Source organism: Lonchura striata, chromosome 5 (genome assembly GCF_050655825.1).
Source record: "Lonchura striata isolate lonStrDom1 chromosome 5, ASM5065582v1, whole genome shotgun sequence".
Taxonomy (NCBI): Eukaryota; Metazoa; Chordata; class Aves; order Passeriformes; family Estrildidae; genus Lonchura; species Lonchura striata.
In genome coordinates, this window is record NC_140707.1 from 49,125,238 (window position 1) to 49,148,016 (window position 22,779).

General features: G+C 39.7%; 1 long non-coding RNA gene across 1 annotated transcript in view; it reads left to right on the forward strand.

The window, feature by feature from the left end:
- LOC146767362 (uncharacterized) overlaps positions 1-22,779 on the forward strand; it is a 49,192-nt gene continuing 26,413 nt past the window's right edge. Inside the window, exon 1 of the long non-coding RNA XR_014956055.1 lies at positions 1-22,779. This exon is cut by the window's right edge and continues 18,415 nt beyond it. This is a non-coding gene — a long non-coding RNA (uncharacterized LOC146767362).

Genomic DNA, 22,779 nt, shown 5'->3' on the forward strand with positions numbered 1-22,779 from the left:
TGCATGGCTGTGCTTAAAGGATCTTCACTCTCAGCTTGAAAGGGTGAAGGAGTTTTCTTTGGGAGACCAAATGTAACAGGATAAGCAAAAAAATCTCGTAGTGAGGAGTGAGGAGAAATTAAACAGGGAGAAAAGGATGGGGAGAAAGAGGATTTTTTTGAGGCTGTCTGTAAATCTGTAGTGATTAGGTGTTTGAGTCTTCCCTCCTGTGAAGACTGTTGCTTGAAAAAACAAGGATACAAACTTTGTGTTGGGGTGAGTGGTTGCCCCTCTCACTGGAGCCCATTCCCCAGGGCAGATCACAACGCTGTGAGCAGCTCACCCCCCACCTGCATCACATGTGGGCAGAGGTCCTTTTCAAGCTCCTGAAATGTTCCTCTTCTCTTTTTTTTCCTTTGTGGATACCTACTGCTAATATTTGATTTCTGCCCAGCCTCGGTGTTGAGTGAGCCTCCAGAGGAGCCCGAGGCAGCCCAGGGAACTGAACAGGGACATTCCTCTCTCTCCCACTTGAGAGGTCGCAGTGCTGGAGCTGACTCACACCTTGTAGCCATCAGGCTCCTGGGGGCTGCTGATATTCTGGAGCCTATGTACTTGATTTTAAAGTGGGAGAGAGCTGCAAGATCCTCTCTTCACACAGCATTTCCTTCTTGAAGTGGCGTTACTGTTGGCTCTAAAGAAAGCATGTTCTCATACTAAAGATTACACTAAAGCTACTATGTATTATTTATAGAGTAGCTTCCAGGGAATATTTCCTAATTTGAAGAAAAAGCTTGTGGGTTTTCTCTATCATATTTGACTACTGTGAAATGATTTCCTTTTATTAGCATAAAAGTGATCTTTTGTGCTATTGCTCTTTCTGCCTTAAAAATGTGAAAGTACGAGTTTAAGGTGTCTTATGAAAGAAAACAAATTTTCCGTTAAGGTTTTTTATCTTAATGATCCTATGTGATTCAGACATGTTCTACATGATAAGAAGTAATAAAATTCTTTACATTTTTAATGTGAAAAAATGTAATTATATTTAATACATTACAATTGATTGGTAGCTGGATTGTTTGGGTTATTTCTCACTAGCCATATATACCACATAGTCTGTACTTTTAATTTGTGTGGACATTATATCAGAGAATCTCCCCATGCTATCCCAGTTAATCTCCTAAAATGCTAGTGTAATCCCTTCACAAATACGTAAATGCAGTACCACTATGGGTCTGGCGAATAATAAACAATATGTATCTTATCCCGGGCTTTCCTTCATGTAATTCTCAGCAATAATTTAGTCCTTGTCTTCCACTCTGAAGGATTTAAATGGAATGACCTTTATTCTGGTTTTGTTTGCTCTCTATCTACTAAGCAGCTGCAGTGAAGATGAAGACAAACAGTAGATTAACAGTGGTACCTTTTATAAGGCTGATTAGTCTTAAAATATGTTCAGTGGAAACAAAAAAGCATAAAATGAGGTCTGAGGGGTTTTTACTCTTTCCATTGAAATGGCTGCATTCTTTCAGTAAGTCACAGGTACTGACTTTTCAATGAAGTATTTTTTTGGAGAGCAGTTGTTTTTTCCAGCACAGCCTGTATAATGTTTCAGAAGTGCAAGGTATGTCCTTCTAAAATAATTCTACCTTATTTATTTTTCTGGTTCAGATTAGAACTTTGTGGGGAGTTAATTAAAAATATTTTCTGGTATTTCATATCATCTGCTTTTCAGTGATAATACATATAATCAGCTGTTAAAGCCAACACTAGAACTGCTATGGGTGATAGCTGTAATGGGCACAGCTGGCATTCCTGCAATTTATAAGCACTTTGCAGAAACACATTTTTAACATGTACAAAGTGTGTAAGAGAGAAGTGGCTCGAGACAATGGGTGAACAGCATGGTTTATGGCACGGCTTAACAGCACCTGACAACACCCTGCAATTTTTAGGACTGGATGTGGGAAATAGTTTATCCATCAGTAACAAGGCAAAATGTACTTACCTGAACTGGTGTCTGTTAGAACTACTGCCTGATAAAATAATACCTCCAATGGGATTTCTTGTATTACACCTGTCTCCCCTGAAAGGCTGCTCTGTCTGCAGCACATGGTCTGCTCCCTTTATTCCTTACTGAAGTGGAGGGGGAGAAAGCTTGCTGATTTAGCCATCTTGCTAAATCACCCGCATCCCCTTCCTGGAGCACCTAGACATTCTTTAGATGTCTCCTATCAAAATCCTGCCCCAGCCTGACCCTGCTTATCAAGCACTTGTTGTTCTTTCAGAGTTTTGAAAGGATTACAGCAGATTAGCTAACACAGCTCCTTGCCTTATATTGTTTTTTGTGGCAGTCAGTTCTATAATAAAAATAAACCAGAAATTTTAAAGCACCCTTTAAGAGTGAGCATATTGCTACTATGCTGAAACTTATGTTTTGATACAGTTGAATTAAGTTTTGCATTTTTAAAATCTGTGTTTACCAGCAGCTAGCTATTTCCCCCCCCCCTTTTTTTTTCCTGGATTTTTTTAGTTGTAATGAAATTCACCTCATATCTAATAAAATTCCAGCCTGTGGGAAGACATTTCATCTGATACAGAATACATGTTTGTATTTGATATAAACTATGCATAAATACAATTTTAATCTTGTTTTTATGCCTGTTTTGATTTTTAAAACATATAACTTCATGTACTAGCACCTTAAATAGTAGCCAAGGTATTTGGGCATTAGAAATCAGGTTTGAAAGAAGAACTGAAATCACATGAGAGCGATCCACACGAAATGTCTTTAAAGGGGAAAAAAAGGAGATAAAATAAAAAGGAAGAATATAGGAAAAAATTAGCTGCTACAAAGGTGGGATAAAGGCATCAACAAAATGAAATTCCAAGGGAAAGCCAAGCTCTGAAACAAGTTACAAACCTCAATTACTGAGTTAGCAATAATGCTGACTTTAAAAGAAGGAAGCCAGTTTGTCTCTGCAATGAGAACTGAAAAACAGATTCTGGAGTTGCATGTGGACAACAACAGAACAATATGACACTAGTTCCCTTGTGAAAAACAAATTAATTATTCCTTTAATTTCTACTTCACATTTCTCCTTATCATGGATGTTTATCATCCTGGAAAGTTTCATGTGCTTTTTTTGGCATCAAGTATCTTTCTTGAGGTCAGGCTGGAAAAGAGGAAACAGCTGCAAAATTCAGTGGCAAATGCTGAGCCATGTTTGAATGTGTGTCCAATGTTGACTTTGAGGTCAGCAGGCTTTGATGGCCACCAGATTTCCTACCTGCAGAGCACCAGTGATTGCCCACACAATGCGTGGCCCACCCACCCTGCCAGGCAGATGGGCACATCCTGGGCTCAGCTGTGGGCTTGACATCTCCCTGCTTGCAGATCTGGTCCTGTGGGAGACCATGGGCCACTGAGGACATTCCTGGAGTCAGAGTTTAGTGCTGCATCTCTTAATGTTGCACAAATGGTCGGAACAAACTTTTGCCCTTTCTCATACCAAACTCCTGCCTTTTTTTTTTTCTTTTTTTTTTATTTTTTCTTTTTTTTTTTCTTTTTTTTTTTTCTTTTTTTTTTTTTTTTTTTTTTCTTTTATGGTAACATCTCTTATTTTTATCTTCCCAGTCAAAGAGAACTCCACCTGCTCTGGAGAACTGGGAATTGGTTTTCATCCTCACTGTCTTCTGTGCCACTGATTACTGTGTTTTGTTTGCAAGGCACAGAGCTGTATAAGACTAGGGACTCAGGATGCTGTGTGTCTTCCGCTTCTATTAGGAGATTTTAGAGATTTGAAAAATTCTGGAAGGGGAATCCCTTCTATTTATAAATTGAACTGTGGATTTGAGAGTTGAAATGCTTTCAGTAAGGTCTGAAATCACCTTCTGGGCTTGAGCAGTTGCCTGGGAGCCAATGGTTAACCACTTGCCTGAATTGGTGAGACGAGTTGCACATCATTTTTCATGCACTTCAAGTTGGAGAGATGTGAGACAATTCCTGGTCTGGAAACTGCACAGCCACAGTAGCTGTGTCACTAATAAGCTCTGCTGAGTTGCAGAAACACAGAAGATTTGGCAGTTCTGTCATTTCCCTTGACCTCTGTCTGTAGCAAGTCCCTTTTCTTTCTCTCTGTCACTTGTGACTGTTAGGTACAGAGAACAAACACTTCTTTTCTTTTTGTTGCCAAGTTATTAATTGATGTTCAGGAGAGGATGGGAGGAAAGGAGCTTTGTCTGGCTCTGAAAAGCACCAGATGTGCTTTTTTGAATTGAGGAGAGGAATTAATTAAAATGAGGTAATAATATTAATCTGTCGACTGCAGTTAAGATTGGCTGTAACAGGAGGGGGAGCTCTCAGCGCATCAGGCGGGGGAAAGGGGGCTGATGGGGAGCTCGGCTCTCCCAAACCAGAGCGGGGCCGGGGACCCTCCTGCGATGCAGCAGCAATGGGGGAGGGATGCCTTGTCACCCGTTTCACAGAAATACCTGTGTGACTGCTGGGCTGCTGCCACGCTCAACCCAAAGACAGGAGCAGGAATGAATATTCAGCGATGAATGCGGGTGGAAATGCTGATGGAAAGAATGAAGTACAAATTAAGAAGCTTTGGGATTCTTCTTTAAGTGTGTCTGTTTTGATTGCTTTTTCTGTAGATTTCTGCTATGTATTATATTGTTTAACAGAGCAAAAGAAAAACAGAATACATGTTTACTGTGTACTAAGCTGTAAGTACCTTTTTCAGACATCAGTAATCATCCTTTCCAGCTGAGAAGGCAATACACTTGCAATAGAGCTCTCCAAAAAACAGCAATTGTCCTATATTAGTGTTTCTGAAGCTATCCCTTATGGAAAAGCTCTCCTGAATTTAATAAGGGTAAAATGAACTGGGCTGTATAGTAATTTCATAGAATTAAAAGATAATTGGGAATTCAGCAAGAATTATACCTCAGCTATAGATGAAGCTGGCATTAGCTGATGCAAAGCTGTGTGCAGACCTGCTTCTGCTGTGCAAGTAAATAATCTGTGTGCATGTATGCAAGCATGATAAATCCTGATTTACTGCCCAGTCTCAGAGGTGTTTCTATGCATGGTCCTGGGCACGTGTCCCAAGCATCCTGGAGCAGAGGAGTGAGGACAGCAGGATTGCTGCTGTATCCAGCAAGTGCTGGGTCCACAGCAAACTCAGTCATTGCACTTTAATGTTCCTTGGCAGCTTGTATGAAGGCTGCCAATTTCTCTAGCTTTAAAAAGTAATTTCTTAGAAAACTAGAAATGACAGGGGATCTGGGGAGGTAGTACTCATGGAAAGTCATTGTGGCATAGATGCCCAAGTAATTTCGTTATTCTGGAATCTCTACTCTTGAGGTTTAAAAGCAGACAAACTTCATGACATGACAACTTTTCCTAAAGGACACACCATTTTCCGGAGACATATATTAGTTATTAAAAAGTTTCATATTCATGGCAAATATTTTTTTTTCATCTTTGCCTCATTGTTTTGGCATTAGTCAAAGATCTACTCTTTAGATTATATGTTTGTATTGAGTCCCCTGCAATGAAATCAGCATCTCCTACCTACCATTTCTTTTTAGATTCCCAATCTGACACATGGATGAGCTGAGTACCTGAGAGGCAAAAACTTCTTTCAGGTGCTGTACATTCAACCAGAAATCCCCAATACAGGAGACACATGGGGTATGGAATAGCTCCAGTCTCCTGGTCTCAAAAAACTATCAAGAAAAATCTCACTAAATAAGGAAGAATATCATTGTCACTTTACAGACTTCAATGGTGCAAAATGTATGTCAGCATGTGTTACAACCCAAATTAAGCCACTCTAGGCACTTTTTCAGCTGCATGAGCCAGCAGCTGTAAGCCCCTTGTCACTCTAGGTGTGTGAGGTATTGGGCAGCTTAAAGGCACAGCATGTGAGCCTCAGTGGCTCCAGTAGAGACAGTGAGCACATCCACAGCTGCTTGAGCGCAGGTTCTGGCCTTGCCAGCTTCTCAGGTAAGCTGGGCTGGCTCTCATGCTTGTTTTCACTTGCCTTCTTTAAGACTCTTGAGTGTTTCTGATAAAATACTGCTGTTTTTCCTGAAAATTCATGGAACTTTGGTGACATCCAGTGACAGGTTCTGCTGGAAGGTGTTTATTCTCCTGGAATGATGGGAGAGAACAGAGGCTGGCAATCGGTCTCCCAAACCATATACTATTGATTGTTTTCACGCTGTTGGGTTTTGCATTAGGTTTTTCAGTATTTCATGTGTATTTGCTGTTGGAAAGATATTAAATAACCACAATATAAAGGCAAGATCTTGTTTGGTAATCCATTTAAATAAGGCTCTTTGAAGAAATTTCTGCAGGCTTTTTGTGTAATTTCTGTCTCTTGAAGAAATTTTCTGAGTGTCAAAGTCAAACCTATGAGTAGTGCCTGTTATTTTATTGTTTTTTCAGACAATTTAATTAAAACTGGAGTGAAACCTCATTTTAAGGGGAAAAAAAGAAAATCGGTGATTATGTACTCTGACAATGGTATAAAATGTAATAAACTGTGGTAGCATACTTAAAAAGTAGATATTCATGGATTAAAATTTAAAAAACAAAATTATTGTATTCAACTCCTAGTGTGCAGTGTTTTAAACTAAATGCAATTTGAGGTTAAATGACATTGCAAGCTGGAGAAATGACCATTTTAAAACTATATTCAAGCTAAATTGCCAAATGGTTACTCTTGTATAGTAACATCCAAATCATGGCAATTGTTCTTCTAATAAATATGATTTCTATGGCATTTTCTTTGATTATTCAGTTAACCGCCGGTGCTGTTTTACCTCTTTATAATAATGCGTGCTTTCTTTAAAAAAAAAAAAAAGAAAAAAAAAAAGAAGTTGGTTATTTCTTTGGTCAGGGCCTATTTGCTCCTTTTTTATGTGAGATTTTCAATACTCAGCAATGATGCCGAGCAAAAAAGGTCCATCCACTTCACTTGTGATGCCTCGTGCATTACCTAAAGCACAACAGAACAATGGCAGACAACAGAGCCTTTCTCCCCGCTAACAATGCAGTCACCATGACAACCAGCAGAAGAACGTTTGGCCAGGAAAAGCTGGGAGCTTGGCGGACCAGCCTAATCAAAAAATGGAATAAGATGACAACAATTACACTGATGAGTGAGAGGGAAGCTACAGATGCATTCAGACACCTATGGCACTGCTGGCTGGATGCATTCAGCATTATTTTTTTGTTTTGTTTTGTTTAGTGTCTTCTGTTTTTTGAGAGCTGGTAAATAGACAAGATCGAATTGTGTAACAGAATGTCAGTGCTCTAGTTAAACTGAAAATTCCTTTTCTTTTGCTGTGCTACTTCAAGCACACTGAAGAGGCTTTAGGAGAGATGAGGTTTTGAAGTGAAATATGTAATAGATACAATATGAGTGTCACAAGGCAACTTTATTTAGCTTTAAAAATGTAAACTTGGATTTTCAAATGTGTGTATGCAAATAAATAAGCCTGGATTATGATATGAATAACCAGCCTCACCTTTCACTTCAATTTTAGAAAACTGGACACATATCAAGCATTGATTAGAAGTCATGGCTTGTTGTTTTTAAACCAAACCCTTCTGCATATTAGTAATCACTCTAAAATTTATCATGGCATTTTGTGCAGACTTCTCTTCCTATTCCAGGGAAACTTGAACTGCAACTGTACATGTGCCACAAATCAAGTGACAGACATAACGATACGCTTCTCTGAAATACCCCAAATTTAGTGTTCTGCTAATAGCCTCCTCTTATAAGCTCCCAATTACATGGCAGAAGTTCTGGTATTTTCTTGATAGGAAAGGGACAAAGAAAACTTTTGCTGCTCTTGCTGACAAGTGAGTCTGTGATTTCTACTGTTGAGAGCCATTTGTGTGTTTTAGGGACTGGAATGGAGAAGAGGAGCTGCTGTTTTAAAATGCTGAGGTATCTGGGGATAACCAGGAGACATTTTAACAGTTTGAAAACAGCAGTGAGGCAAAACCCTGAATGTTTCTAGGTGGTTTATCTGATAATGATGCCATAGCATTGAGTCATTTGGCCAGTCCTTTCTGTATTACTGCTGTAGCCAAAACTGCCTCTATACTCTGTCATACCTTCTTTTATGCCCTTTATGGTTCCTGGGAAAATCTTGCAGCCAACTTTAGATAAGATATAATGTAGAATTATTAGTTATTTTACTGCATAATTAAAATCACTGTGTAAAAAATGCTTAGGTAAACCCTTGCTCTTGCTTGAAGCCCTTTGAACTTGTATAAAGGAGCCTTCAGCCATTGCAAAAACAAAGGCCAGGGATTCTCCTACCAGCTGCAAATCTTTGCTTGGCACAGCCGTCAGTTTTCATTACAGATCCTCCACCACATAAGCCAAAGAGATTGCTGCATGCCAGGCATGGGCACAGCAAACTGGGGTTAAAATACACACTAACAGCAAAGCCGAGCAGGGCTTACATGCAGGGGTCATCACACGCTGGCATCATCTCCTTTTGTTAGCAGTACAAGAGGTTTTAGGCTGCTGACTTCAACTCCTCTGCCCCTTGCCCACCAGATTCTGAGCAGCAGCTTCGTATCAGAGCTGCACTCAGCTAGAGATAGCTCCATAGGGATCCTTAACCCCACATGCTTCTTGTTTTGTGCATGTACAAAACCCTTCGCTTCTTTTCCGCTGAGATGCCTGCATGTTATTCAGATACTGATGCTGACCATCTCTTTTGTACAGTCATCTAAAACCTACCACCACCCCTAAAAAGGCCTTCAGTGCAGGTGAGCTCAGGCTTTTTGGAAGTAAAGTTCCCAGACCAGTAATGAGCTCATGTCTCAACATGAAAATATTAGAGCCCATCATACTCATCTTGGGCCTCTAGATATCAGTGCTACAAAGAGGGACGGAGGCAAATTAGGCTGGATTGTTTGCTGGACACCATTTAGATTAGACTCAGTAGGCTGTTGGAGAGATTAGAATAAATCTGGGTGATAGCAGTAAATCTTACCAGAAACTTTAGGAGTAAGATAGAAAGGGGGAAACTGCAGAGATTAAGACTATAGATATTGTGTTGAAGACAAATGCAGTCAGCCCTACCCAGCCTGGAGACTGGGGACAGAGGACACAGTAATCCAGAGGATGCTAGAACAAGGCTGGGGCCACCATCAGGTTTGTACAGCAAGCTACCATGCTTGCTGTGGCATCCTGCTGACCTTGGATCTGTCCCCTTCTCTCATACCTGTACTGTTTCTGCACCTGGCTTTCTCCTGCTTACCTATTGAGGGCTGAACACTACAGGATCTGGGGTTTTTCTTATTTTCTTCTATAATTTTTCTACTTTTCATGTAAGTTCATGCCTCCTTGCTCTTCTTCAGACTTTCCAACCCATGAAATATCCTCAGGCACCCATAAGGGGAGGCACAGAAGGAAGATCTATCATAGGAAAGTGGGACTCCTCTCCACTAGAAATGGGACAGCAAAGCCTCCATCTGTTTGTGCATGGCCTCTGAGGTAACTTGAACAGGCTGGTGTATGCTTAAGGTGTCCTATTTAATTTGAAAATCTGAATCTTTAAGAGAACTGTAAAGGTGGAGGCAGATGCCTGCTCAGGAGATGGGGGGCACAGAGAAGTCACTAAGATGTGTTGGGTGGTAACAAAATCTAAAGAGAACATAAAAATATGTGCTGATACATCAAATCAGAAGAATAAGGAAGCTCTCACAAATAAAAGAATTGAAGGCATGCAGAAGGAGCAAACCAGACTTATGGTTCCCTTGCAAATCCCTGACAAAGCAAAAGATAAATCAGGAGCTGATGGAGGTGGCTGCTGCCATGCTGATGCTGGATGTGGAGGGCTAATACTGTAATACACCTGCTCTTGAGGTAGAAATACTGTCCTTTCCTCCCCCACAGAGGTGTAAACAGATCCCTGGTCTGGCCTGTGTCTCTGCCAGTCCCAGTGAAGAAGGGAGTGGGGAGGCTGTGGGCTGTGCAGGTGTGCAGTGCTGGTTCCATGTGCCACTTACACCAAAAAATTAACTTCATTAGCTCTGCAGAGCATGACTGATACTTTGGATTTCACACATTATTAAAGGAAAAATTACATGTAATTCTTGAAAGGGTATTTCTGGAGGGATTCTGTCAATAACCTGCAGCCAGCCCAAAAGCTTTTTGAATAATGCAGTTGCATTTTTACTTTATCTACTTATTCTATACAGAAGGGAATTCTTAGTAAAAAATAGAAGGCCTGGCCTATTTTTAATAAAGTTGTGTTTTCAAATGTTTTTTAAATGTCATACATTAAATTACTGTTTTTCATGGGGATGACCCATATGTCAGACATCCGTCAACCTCTTAAAAAGTTGTGCTTCAACACTGGTGCCCAGGTAGCATAATCCCATAAGTTATATGTCAGTTAATAGATGTGAAAACACAATATCAACTGCTTTTGTAACCCAAAAAGGAGGGGAAGGGAAAGGAGGGGAGGTCCTGGGTAGAAGACACCAATATGGGAAGAGGGGTCAGAGCCTGACAAAGATAGAAATAAAGAATGCAGAAGAAATATCCCCAGAAGGGTGTAAAGAGGACATTTACTACAGAAGCGTGTCTTTTGGACCTGAGTTGCCTATTTACTTCAAATAAACAAGCACTTTTGTTGCCTGCACATATACATAACCCAAGGGGATGGTCCATAGCAAAAAAAAAAAAAAAAAAAAAAAAAGGGCAGGGGAGGGTATATAATTTATAAAGTGGAAACCTTTTAATGCTACTGAGGTCAGGCTAGAGCTGGTCTGTTCTAGCATGTCTTTGTTTGTTTGTTTGTTTTAGATGCAGGTGTTATGCTTACTCTTTTTCAGTCACACAATCCCTCTCTGACTTAATAGATTTTTATTTTAACTCCTTTCTGTAGGGCTCCAAATTTCATATGTCAGTCCTTTCATTAGTCTGGGAAGAAGGTTATCTGGTGTACCTTCCTTGAACACACTGAGCTCAATTCTTCTACCAGCTTAGACAGAAAATTGTATTCTAAATATTCTGTATACTTTCCACATTATTCAAGCTGCTTTTGTTCCCAGCTTCTACATCATTATTCTAGGTGGAACCTAAGGTAAAAGAATAATTTAGTTTGGGGACCATACAGATATTAATTTTAACTTCATTCTCTTTTGTTTGTTCTTTCTTCCTTTTTTTTTTTTATTCTTGAGAACAAACAACATTCTGATAGTTTCTACTTCCTTTGGAAAAACATACTGAGTAAAACCCTGACTTTGGTCTTCCTGTTGCTTCAAAATCATGAAAATGTTTGCTTTCTCTTTAATATATTGCAAATATGAGGTTTTCAAAACATTTTTCTTCATCACGATTGATTTTAACTGAGCATTTTTTACAAAGTGGGTTTTCTTAGCAAGGTGTAATCTATAAATTGCTGCGGAGACTTATGGGGTTCAAACATCTCATTTATTTTTAATTTCTCTGTCCTTGGTATTTAGAAATCATGATAACTGAGAACTTTCGTGAACTCAAGAAGAAACATCTGGTTTAAGTTAGAAATAAAAGGTTGATAGGTGTGTTAATGAAACAAATGGTAATGTTTACACAGTATATTTATTCTTTCACTTGAATTTTTCCTTCCTGCTTCTTGTGTTTATTCTTTCCATATAGTAGCCATATTGTGATCTGAGTTGCATTTTTGGGCTTATCGTGTTTGACTTTCCCATCCATAATAAATATTGCTCTAATAATCTTTAGGAATTAATGTATTCCCCTTCACCACAAGTTATTCAAGGTTATTTTTATGCACTAGTACACTTTTAGCAAGAGAGAAGTCTGCACCCAGAGCTACTTGGAGAACAGCAAAGGTCTTTCTTGTCCCCACTCTACTCCCCTCTATTCTCTGTCCCCCACAGAAGCATAATGACCCATGGAGGATTTTTTTCTTTTGTACTGTCTCATGCCATTTCTATTATTAGGACTAAATGCAAGGAAAACTCACCAAACTGCAGCTGGCAGGGGTATTTGCAGACATCTGGAGCACTGTATCAGTCTGTGTTCATCTACTGATATTTGGTTGAATATTGTATTACATTTTCAGTGTTTGGTTGTTTGGGTTTTTTTAACTTTATGCCACTCTTATATTTTCTCCTTGTCCTGTCATGGTCACCAATCATCTTCTCTTCGTTGTTCAACGCCCCCACTTTTCTTTCCATTGAGCCTCTTGTAGCTAACATGCCTACAAATAAAATGATGTTTTCTGGAGAAAAGAGAAGACAATAGTCTGAAGTAGCACAAGGAAAGCTGACAAGCAACTCAACCCTGAATCTGAGAAGTGGTTGAAATGCAACAGGAAGAATAGCAGGCTGGAAACCTTACACAGACTTCCCCCTCTCCCCAGGTATAAAGGGAAATGATGGATGATTTTCAGTTCAGACAGAATAGTACCAACAGAAACAGTTGCTCCTAAAGGGACTAGAGGCATCAAGTTACACACTTCCTTGAAAAGACAGCAGCAGGAATAGTTCCTCTGTCACCTGCTCTGAACAGAGGAGTGGGCTGTTTAGGGGGGGTCTTTAGAGGTGAGCTGAGAGCTGTGGGGAAGTTAAAATCTAGAGCAGAACACCATCCCCAGACTAAGTACATACTGTGGAGTAAAAAGGAACACCTCAAGTAACAAGGGTGATGCTGTGGTCCCTAGGACCATGGTGTGAGGCTCCAGGCTTGGTGAGTTTCTGGTAGGAGAAGCTCAGAAAGTAGGCTGGGCCTTGAGTAAGAAAACACATAGCTCACCTCTTCATGTGAGAAGAGGTATGTGAGATAAAGATTTTGGCCAACAGTTATTTCTGCTCTATTTCTACTTCCAGTGATGTGCATATATATTATGGCCACAGTTGTAAATCTGCTGTCTTTTTTTTTTTTTTTTTTTTTTTTTTTTTTTTTTTTTTTTTTGGAGAGAAACATGGGTCCAGTGATTCTGGAACAGATATTGGTTGTTTTAGACATTATAGTGCTTTACTTGAATAATAGCAGATCAGAAATTGCTTTCTTCCTTCTTAGTTCATTCAGGATCTTCTAATTTATCTTCAGTCCTCACTGCCTCACTAAAAGCTCACATGAGTTCTGCTTGACCAAATCCTGGAAAACTGTATTATTGCCCTTTTTCTGCCTTTAGCAATTGCCTCCTCCTTCAGCTCCAGCAGTGGTCATTTACCCAAGTCTCTAGTAGTTCACATGACTCCTGTCTGCTCTCAGAGAGATTTTCATTGAGGTCTCACTGAGTTTTGTGTTAGCCCCTTTTGCTTCTGTCTCACAGACAGGTGTTCTCCTGACAGACATTAAAGATGCTTCCATCACCTGGCTGCAGGCTGCTGTGGCTCATAAAGCTAGGATGGAGTGAGCCACAGTGTCACCACAAGGCAGGTGACATACAAACTCCTTCTAAGCTGCACACGGTCATTGCCTGAAGGAATAAGACAAACAAACCAACCAAAACAAACAACTCCTCCGCTCCTTCTTTTTGTAGAATCTAAAAATTGATTAATGTCTTGGCAATAACAAGCAACATTTGGAGTTTCCTCTGTTTTCATTGAACTAAATAACAAAATGCACTGAGAGGAATGATTTTAAATCAGGCTCTTACAGAAGATATCTCTTTACTTGGTGCAGAGCTGGGAATATTTCTCTCCAAAACATATAATACCTTAAATAAAATCTCATTTAACAAAACAGCAATTTTAACTCTGAATTGTTTTCCAATATCTGGCTATAGAGACATATAGTCACTGGTGTTGCATTCTTAAATTGAAGATAAAAAAGATATATAAAGAAGTAATATCTAAATGGATATCAGTGGAAAATGGGATTATTTAAGGAGACTCCTCTCTTAGGTGGATAAAAATAAGATATTCAGGTAATTTTCAAAATGCAAAGCTATCTTATACAATGGAGACAGCTAAAAAGTACCATTTGCTAGCCTGCAGAGAGTGATTTGTAGTCATCAGGATCCTGCAGGTAATTGAGGATATCTGCATCAGCATATTCTGCATTACTGCAAGAATATTATTGTAATGAAGCAGGGTGAATGTATGACTGTAATTGCCCTCTAGTGCACAGCCCTGGAACTGATCCCAGCTGTGGATAGGACTGCACTGCTCATGAAAGGAAAAAACATCCTGAAAAAAGTCTGAAATGGGGGAGACAAACCCAAAGCCTAGCAGCATCAGGAAGCTCTGAGCAGCAGTGGCTGATAAGGGAGGGAATCCAGACATTGTGCACCAAAACTGTCCTGTCGTCTGAACCAGCACTCAGTAAGTGGGGATGACTGGCTTCAAAACCTCAGGGCTCCTCCAAACCCAAATGCTAACACAGACATGGCCATTAGCAGCCTAGATAGCCACAGGCCTCTTGTTCTGCATCACTTCCAGTTGTTTGCACAGGGTCATACTTCATGGGAGGTGCAGAGTGCAGTTCCGTAACACTTTAGCAAAATCTGATATTTCTGCTAGTGCTGGTAAAAAAATAAATGTTCTGAAAGTGCTGTTTCTTTCCTCAGATGGGCAAGGGAATGCATGTATTTCACATGCAAATCACAAGCAAAATCCTCTCTGTGCCAGTAAGCAAACCTTGAATGAAAGTTCACGAGGGAGTTAATTCTATCAGACTTCATGTTGGATATTTACTTTGTTACTTCTCACCATGTAAAATTTAATGACACTGCAGAGTGCAATATCTTGACTCTTTATGTGAATGAATTATTTGACAACTTGTCTAGCTCACATACGTGTCTCACTAGCAGTTTGTTCACAGATATGAGTCCTCTGTTGATCCTGTTATTGTGTCTAGTGTTCTAGTTAATGTGTTTCACTGCACGTCTGTATAACAACCTGGGTTCAAATTGTTGAATATTGTTAAGATCTTTCCAGTATAGGATGAAGTCTGGAATCCTTCAAGTCAGTGGTAAAGTTCCTCTGGACTTTCACAGAATTTTGGCCATATCAATTTCTGCACATGGCACCCCTTCACTATTTGTCCTTATCTAAGACCTCATCAAAGACCTGCCAAAGCTGTGTCTGAGACTTACATTCTTATTATTAAGGTCTACATATTTTCCAGCCATCCACTTAAAAGAAAAAATTCAATTTCTGCAGATAATGTTCCTGTTTTTCTCACCATTGTCCTTCCTTTCAGAAATAAAAAATACATTTCCAGTGCCGTAGCCCCTTTCCACAATAGTATCTAAGGAATGGCCTCTGTGACCAGACATTTGCAGCAAAATTGTGGTGCTACATTTAAATTGCCAAGGCTCAGTAGCCAGCAAGTTCATAGAGTTCTATTATAGTTGTGACACATGAATTCTGCATTGTTATGGTAATGACATTTTTCTTTCTTCCCTTTGAAGTAGCAGAGTAAATACAAAGAATATCACATTGGTTTTGGAATAGCAACTCCTTTGCCTTCACTCTGTATAACTGTAGAAGAAATCAGAATTGCATATGAAAAAATTAAAATGTCATATATCTTATTCAGTGTTCCTGCTAACTTAACAAAGGTCAAAGCTAAACCAAAGCATCTGTAAGCATTAACCTCAAAATAACTGAAGGGAAGTATAAATAATACTTTACCTGGCCATCAGCCATGGCATCCAGGAAGCTGGTCTTCTAATTCAAGGATGGCCTTGGAGCAGGATGCAGATCAGCACAACTGTGCTCTGAAAGCATCATGGTGGTTTACAGTGGTAGTAAAAATATAATATTGTTTCTTCATATAGTCATCATAAAATATTACAGCTGACCAGATGGTGGAGCAATTACATTTCCATAGTTCTAAATGGCTATTTAGCTTATCCACTCATGAACTGTTAATTAAAATTGGAAAATATATAATTTACCTTCAAAGAGAGGCCATAACTTTAGAGGATATGCTTAAACAATGACTCAAAAATGTTAATAAACCAGAGACCCATTTCCTTTACCTCCCCACATAAACTAATAATCAAGAAACAAAAAAAGCTTTGACAACAGAGCAGTGACATAAACAGATGAAAGGTAGGAAACTCAGGGAGCTGAGCTGTGCTGAGACCACGTGTGCAGAACATCAGTTGTTTGCTGCAAAAGATCTGAACCCCTGCAGCTGTGTGGGTGAGCACATGCTGCACTGAGGATCCCTCACACATGCACAGGAAGATGGGCTGCTGTGTGAAAGCAGCCCCCTCCTCCAGACCAGAGAGCACTGACACAGCACCCTGTGTGTCAGGTCACGTTTGTCGTAATTCGGCTGCAACACAGCTTGTGGGTTCAGCTTTATGCAATAGCTAATCAATGTGCTATGAAATTCTGTTAGAAGCTAGGGTTTAATTTAGCCAAAGGTTTCTTTCAATACAATTCAAAATCCTTGTCTATTAGAGTAATGATATATTCCTGTTTTGTTATAAAGTGAATTTTGTCTCATTGCCTTGATACACGTACACTAGAGCTAATTCATTAATAAATAAAGGAGTCTTAGGGCTGAAGTGAAGAAGGCAGGGAAAGTTTTAAGGAAGAAGCAATATCCTTTATTGGACAATCTAAGCTTAATGGAAAACAAACAGAAAATACTTCTTTACTACTAAAACAGACAAGACCAGAGCTCTTGTAGCTTAATGCATTTTCTTTAAATGTCTCTCTTCAGTTAATTCATCTTTCCTGAGTGGAAAAGGCTAACCTAAGCCAGATTTACCTAAGGCTTCTGGAGACAGAACTGCAAAGCTCCCACCCAGCCCCAAGATGAAGGTGCTTGAGTCAGTCTCAGTGTCACTGCTTTGAAGGGGTGAAGAACAGGTTCCCCACCCTGTCCAGCCCAAAGCCATGGTGTTCCCTGTGCTTCCAGGGGTAAGGAGGATGTACATGCTCGCTGCTACAGTCTGTGCTGTGCCCCTGTCCCTTTCCCCTCTCCTGGCAAATCACAATCCTATTTCTGCTGAAGAGCTGCAACTGCCCGAAACTCTGCCCATGGGCCAGGAAAGCTTTTATTGCCCATTAGGTTAAAAATACTCAAATCCTGAACAAGAAAATGGAAAGAAAGAAAAAAGAGTAGTATGTTTCACCCACCACTCAATGAGTTAAAAATACTCAAATCCTGAACAAGAAAATGGAAAGAAAGAAAAAAGAGTAGTATGTTTCACCCACCACTCAATGACTTCAGGCATCAGAAGAGCTCTGTAGTTAACATGACCTTGGTAACCTGGGTTTGTTGAGGCAAAGCAGACTTCAATAATTGGAGTTTGAGATGTCATTGAAAACAGTTAACATACTAAATGATTTTATAATTCATCTACAGAGGTTATTCAATACACATTGCTGATGGTTTCTATTCATTTGATTTGTCAATTATTTTTAAGTCTTCCTCCTGTTAAATGCAAAATATTTGTGAGACCTACAGGAGGGACACAGACACACCCTACTATAACTGCAACATTGATGTTTAAGAGGAATCCTCCAAGTTTGTAATTTACACTTTTTCAAAGGATTTCTGAAGCATCTCAAAGTACCCTACGACAATGCTTTAAAATACATGAAATTATATGCTAGAAATAATATTCCTATTCATTATGGAATATCTATAACTTAAATTCTGTCTTATAAAGACCACCTTTTAAGCCTTGTCCCCTCTTTCCAATGGGAAGAAGGCACAACTTTGTGCCTGGCCTTGCTCCAGACCTTGGGCTCTGCTGCACCATCACTCTCACTCAACTCACAGAGGAGCCTTCCTGTGCCTGGCTGGAGGGGACATGGCAGCATGACTTTCTAAGTCCAGTGAACAAGAACACTGCTCTTTCAGAGGACAGGTAAGATAGTTGATTCCCTGGGATATCTCCAAGGCAGTCATAGTAAGAAAATAAAATGTCAAATGATCAGTTAAGGCAATTTGATTTTCTCCTTGCTGTGGCAATTTCTGAATGCAAACTCAGAGGAAGAGTTCTTCATAGTTCCTGACTCAGCTAGAACCTCGCTAAGGTTATTTCCTGATGATTCCTTGGACTTTCTTTGTCACTTCCTGGCTCAGGCATCCCTTTTAATGCTGTGGATATCCTATACACGCATCTCAGGTAGTTTAAACGCTGCTGTGGATGGCACTAGAAGCATGAAGCAGACCAAGCACCCACATTCATATCCAAAATCCTGGATAGTTTTGTACAGCCTGTCCTTAATCTGTTTTTACCTCCATGGCTTCACTCCCCCATTCATGAAAGCTACTACATTATTTAGATATGTGGAACTAAACTTCTTAAAAGCATTAGAAGGCACATGCTTTCAATGAAAAATAAGGGACAAAAGTAGAACTAGCTGGTGCCTCTGTTTTTGTCTGTGGTACTCCATTAAAGGAGAAGAGAGTCTGAGTTCCAGGAGAAAAGCCAGCTCAAGCCTTGACACCAAGGAAGGACAAGTGATTTGGTTTCTGTTTTTAACACTTTGTTTATAATGAGAAACAAATGTATTTGGTCTAGCTGTTTATTACAGAAAATGCATCTTTAAGTGGGAACTATACAAAACGTACCAATGCTCAAAAAAACCACAAATTTAGGAGAACTATAGTTAGCATTGGACAGAAATACTTAAGGACACAAATTGCAGGTATCAGCCTCACTTTTCTTCATCCAAGTTACTTCACGGTGAATTACTTCAGGAAGACTTTGATAGACATTTTTTGTTCAGTTGGTTTTGCTCTCATTTGGCATTTAGTGAAGTAAGGTATCCACATGACAGTGTGTGCTTTGAAGAGAACAACTGAAACCACTGTATCAAGAGAGTCTGTGGGTATGACCTTTAGCAATATGTTAACAGTTCCACTTGCAGACTATTTGCAGGAATCAGTTTTCCTTTCCTTCACTTCAAAGCTGGATGCTGAATAATATGACTCTTCAATTCTTCTGACTGGTTTTTCTGTTCGCTGGAGATTGACTCATTTCCTGTATTTGAATAAGATAGTAAAAGTGGATATAAAATATTCTTTTGCAATTGTAATCAGAATAGCTCTCAGTGCTGATATTAATAGTGAATTCTAAGACTGCCTGATAGCAGCTGAGTTTATGGTTTCATGGGCTAGATTCTGCTCTCATTTATTTAATTGTAACCCCAGAGTAACTCCCAGAAGTCAAAAGAGTGAATTTTTGCAAAGATACCAGAGATCTGCTTCTTGCTGTATTTCTTCTGTGGTGGCAGGGGATGACATCATCAATCTGGATCTATGAATTGGTACACAGATGAATCAGACATTCTCTAAACTGAAACTTCTGCCTTTTGGATTCATTTTTTTAAAGAGATCCATTACTTGACTGCTCTTCTGACTCGGGTAGACCTTATTTAAATCTATCAGCTTTTACCTGTCTTTTTTTGCACTGCAGTCTATGCAGTATAATCTTCTCCAAAACACTGAGGCATGAAAACCTGCAGAATTCAAAACAGAGTTAAGAAAACAACAGGAAGAAATAGGAATCTTTTATCAGTGTGGCATGTGGCTCTTGGTACTTTTAAGGAGAGGCTGTTGAGCAAGAGCTCTTTTGGAATGCAGTTTGTCTGTTAATTCTTGATTTTGCCAGCTGCTCTGTTGCTCCAGACTTTGCAGAAGTGTGCTCATATCAATGTGTGCATGTTTGAAGCAGTGTGGGAGTATGTCACACGGAATCGTGTTTTGCTGGTTAGACTTCAGAGGTGGAATTGCAGAGTATAATCAAAATTTGTCTTTCATTAATGCCGATCAGAAGTGTTCCTTTGGCACACCTGCCCTTAGCGTACAAGAGAAAAGAATCAAGCCAATAATACATTGGAATTTCATGATCATCCCATGCCAGTTGTTTTCTCTTTTGATACAAAGATCTATCATGACACCTGCAGCCTAAAGAAGGAAGAGGAATCACAGGTGTGTCTCTGCTCAGACCGAAACAAGCAAAGGAAAGCAATCTCTCCCCGAAGGCTCGGCCAGCTACAATGCATATTTGTAGTTACTCTTTGGTCTCAGAGAATTAGGCATTAAATATGGGGCTTCACATTTCTACATCACTGCCCCAGTTCTGCAACAGCTCAAAGACATCTCTTCTGGTATGTCTTTTGTGGGCTAAAGAATGTGCATTACACTGGTGGTCTGTTTTTCAGTATGTATGTTTCCCATGTTTCAAAGATTGCCAGTTCACATTGTAAACCAAACTTCTAGGAGAGACAGGGATGAAAAGTAAAACCAAATTAAACAAGTTACAAAAAATTTTATTACTAGATTCATTAAAGCTGGCACTTAAATGACTTTCCTTATCTCAGTATCTTACCCAGACATATGTTAAGAATATCATTGGTCTTTTTAAGGTTACTGGGGATGCAAGAATGTTCTGCAATCTCCTGTTTAATCTCAGTGTTCTGAAGAACTACAGAAATTATGGTTAAATGCAGCTCAGCTTCCTTCTATACTCCTGGGCATTGCAAATGAGCAGATTTGAAGCATGGTTACAGTCTGTTTGCTCAAACTCAATTTGGGAGCAATGCCATGCAAAGTCTGCATGTGTTTTACCTGGTGCCGTGACCAGATCCAAATCATACCAGTCCTGTGCTTAGACCAACAGGACAGACACAGTAATTTAGGCACAGGTCTCATGTCTAAGGTGTTGCACATCCTACCCCTGGTGTCTGTGTGCCCAGTGGATTTTGGAAACCTTCATGAGGGACCAAGTTATAGGGAAAATGTAAACATATACTGGTTATATAGGCCAAGATATACAAAGGTTACCTTTGATTAAGTTTTGGGCTAGACATAGATGTCAAATCATAGGAAAGACATTCAGGGACTCAGCTTGACAGAGGCTCCTACATGGTGTGAGAGCGATGATGCTTCCTGTGTACGCAGTAGACCAATTACAAGCCACAGTCCACTGGCACCTTCTGAGAGAAAGGAGGGGAAAGGCAATTTGGTGTTGAGGTGCTGTTGGAGAGTCCAAAGGACAGGGAATTTCAAGGCTGCCTTTTGACACACTTCAGTCAGTATGGATGACATACAAACTTCATGGCAACTCAGTTTCTCGGCTGGATACCTGGCTCCTGGGCCTTCTACGTGATCCTGAGAGCTCGACTGGCAAGACCAATGCTGATGTGACTGCCTCACATCCTTAGCCCAGTGCTGGGCCCACTGCCTGCTCCTGCAGCCCGAACAGCCACCGTTCATCTGGCTGAGGGCCCTGCTCCTTTTGGGAGGAATTCTGCCTGGAACAATGAGCTTGCACGACACATGCCAAATAATAATGAGCTACTTGATTACCTAAATGGAACTGTGGGAAGTAGGGCTTGATGGACCTAGCTGTATGCCAGATCATTATTAAAGCTGGGTTTAAAAATGACACCATTTCAGTGTGTCATCTCTTGGCAGCCTGCCTGCTCAGACGACCCTTGCAAGGGATCTCACTGGGGGCTGCTGCAGATTGGAGAGCTGTCAATTCATGTGAGGAGGTCTACAAGGCAGAACTATTTTATTAATGGAGTGTTTGGCTCTTTTGGAGGCTGTGGGAGAACAAGGAGGCTTTGCCAGTGCTCTTCTCACCTTGTGTGAGAACAGGGCAATTGGAATTGGTCCAGTGCCTGCAGGAGCTTGTAATCATGGCAGAGAACAGTGAATGTGATGCTTTGCAATATGTCTTGAGGGGATGGGGAACTTCTTGCCCAAAAAGAAAATACTGTTATGTGGGTTTTGGATGTCATATATAGATATAAAATAAAACTTAATTCGGGAAGAATTTGCATGCTAAAATAAGTTTGGCACATACAACAAAATGCACCGATGGACATCATCTTACATGGAGTAAATCAGGTGCAGCCATTTTTTAATGATGTTTGTCTCCTTTGGGCTTGACTGTGAATGCAGTTATATTTCCAAATATGTACTTGCTGATGTTTTCATTTCTTCAGTGCTGATGACATAAAAGATCTTTGCACTGGGTATGCTGTTTGCTGAGGAAAATTCCACTTGAACTCCAGAGGAATCTGAAGAATTCTGACAGAAAGTTTAAGGGGGCAGGATTTTACTTTGCCGTCTCTCTTGACTTCGGTCTGCTCCCTTTGAAAATAGCCATAAAGCTAACATTGATTTAAATGGATGCGTAAGTAAATTGATCCTGATTGTTTTGGGAAGCCCTGCCCTGAAAATTATGAGTTATCAGAACTACTGATTTTATTTCTACACTTACATTGTGCTTTAAAATTCAAAAAGAACAACCTGCCTTCTTAGATTATTATTATGAATTAAGCTCATTTATTTATAATCTTTTTTAATGAGAAATGTTGCTTCCCTTAGATTTGTAAAGACTGGAGAAAGTAATGCTTTCAAGAGATTGCACCCAGCAAAAAGAAAGGAAACACTGTGCTAGTGTTGAAATAAATTTTTAAAACATTTTGGAGCAGGTCTTGATAGTTAATTTTATGTACATTTTAAGAACCAGTACATAAATAGATGCCACATTAGTATAACATAAAAATTTGAAATAGATGTATTAATTATTTAAATAAATAATTTTTACCCAAAAAAAAAAAAATTCTGCCTGAAGTTTCATCTGTTGGATAAGTTAAAAAAATTTTGACATCTGTTTGAATTGCATTTTGTAATTTCCTGAAAAACAGAAAATTATGTTCCTAGTAGTTGTAATATGTGGGAGAGGTTTTGCTTAGCATTACAGAGTGAAAGAGTTGCTATATTTTCAGAGCTATACTCTTAACAAATTTTGTTATAACATGGTTGAATACAAGTTATTTTCACCCTGTGGGAGAAGGAG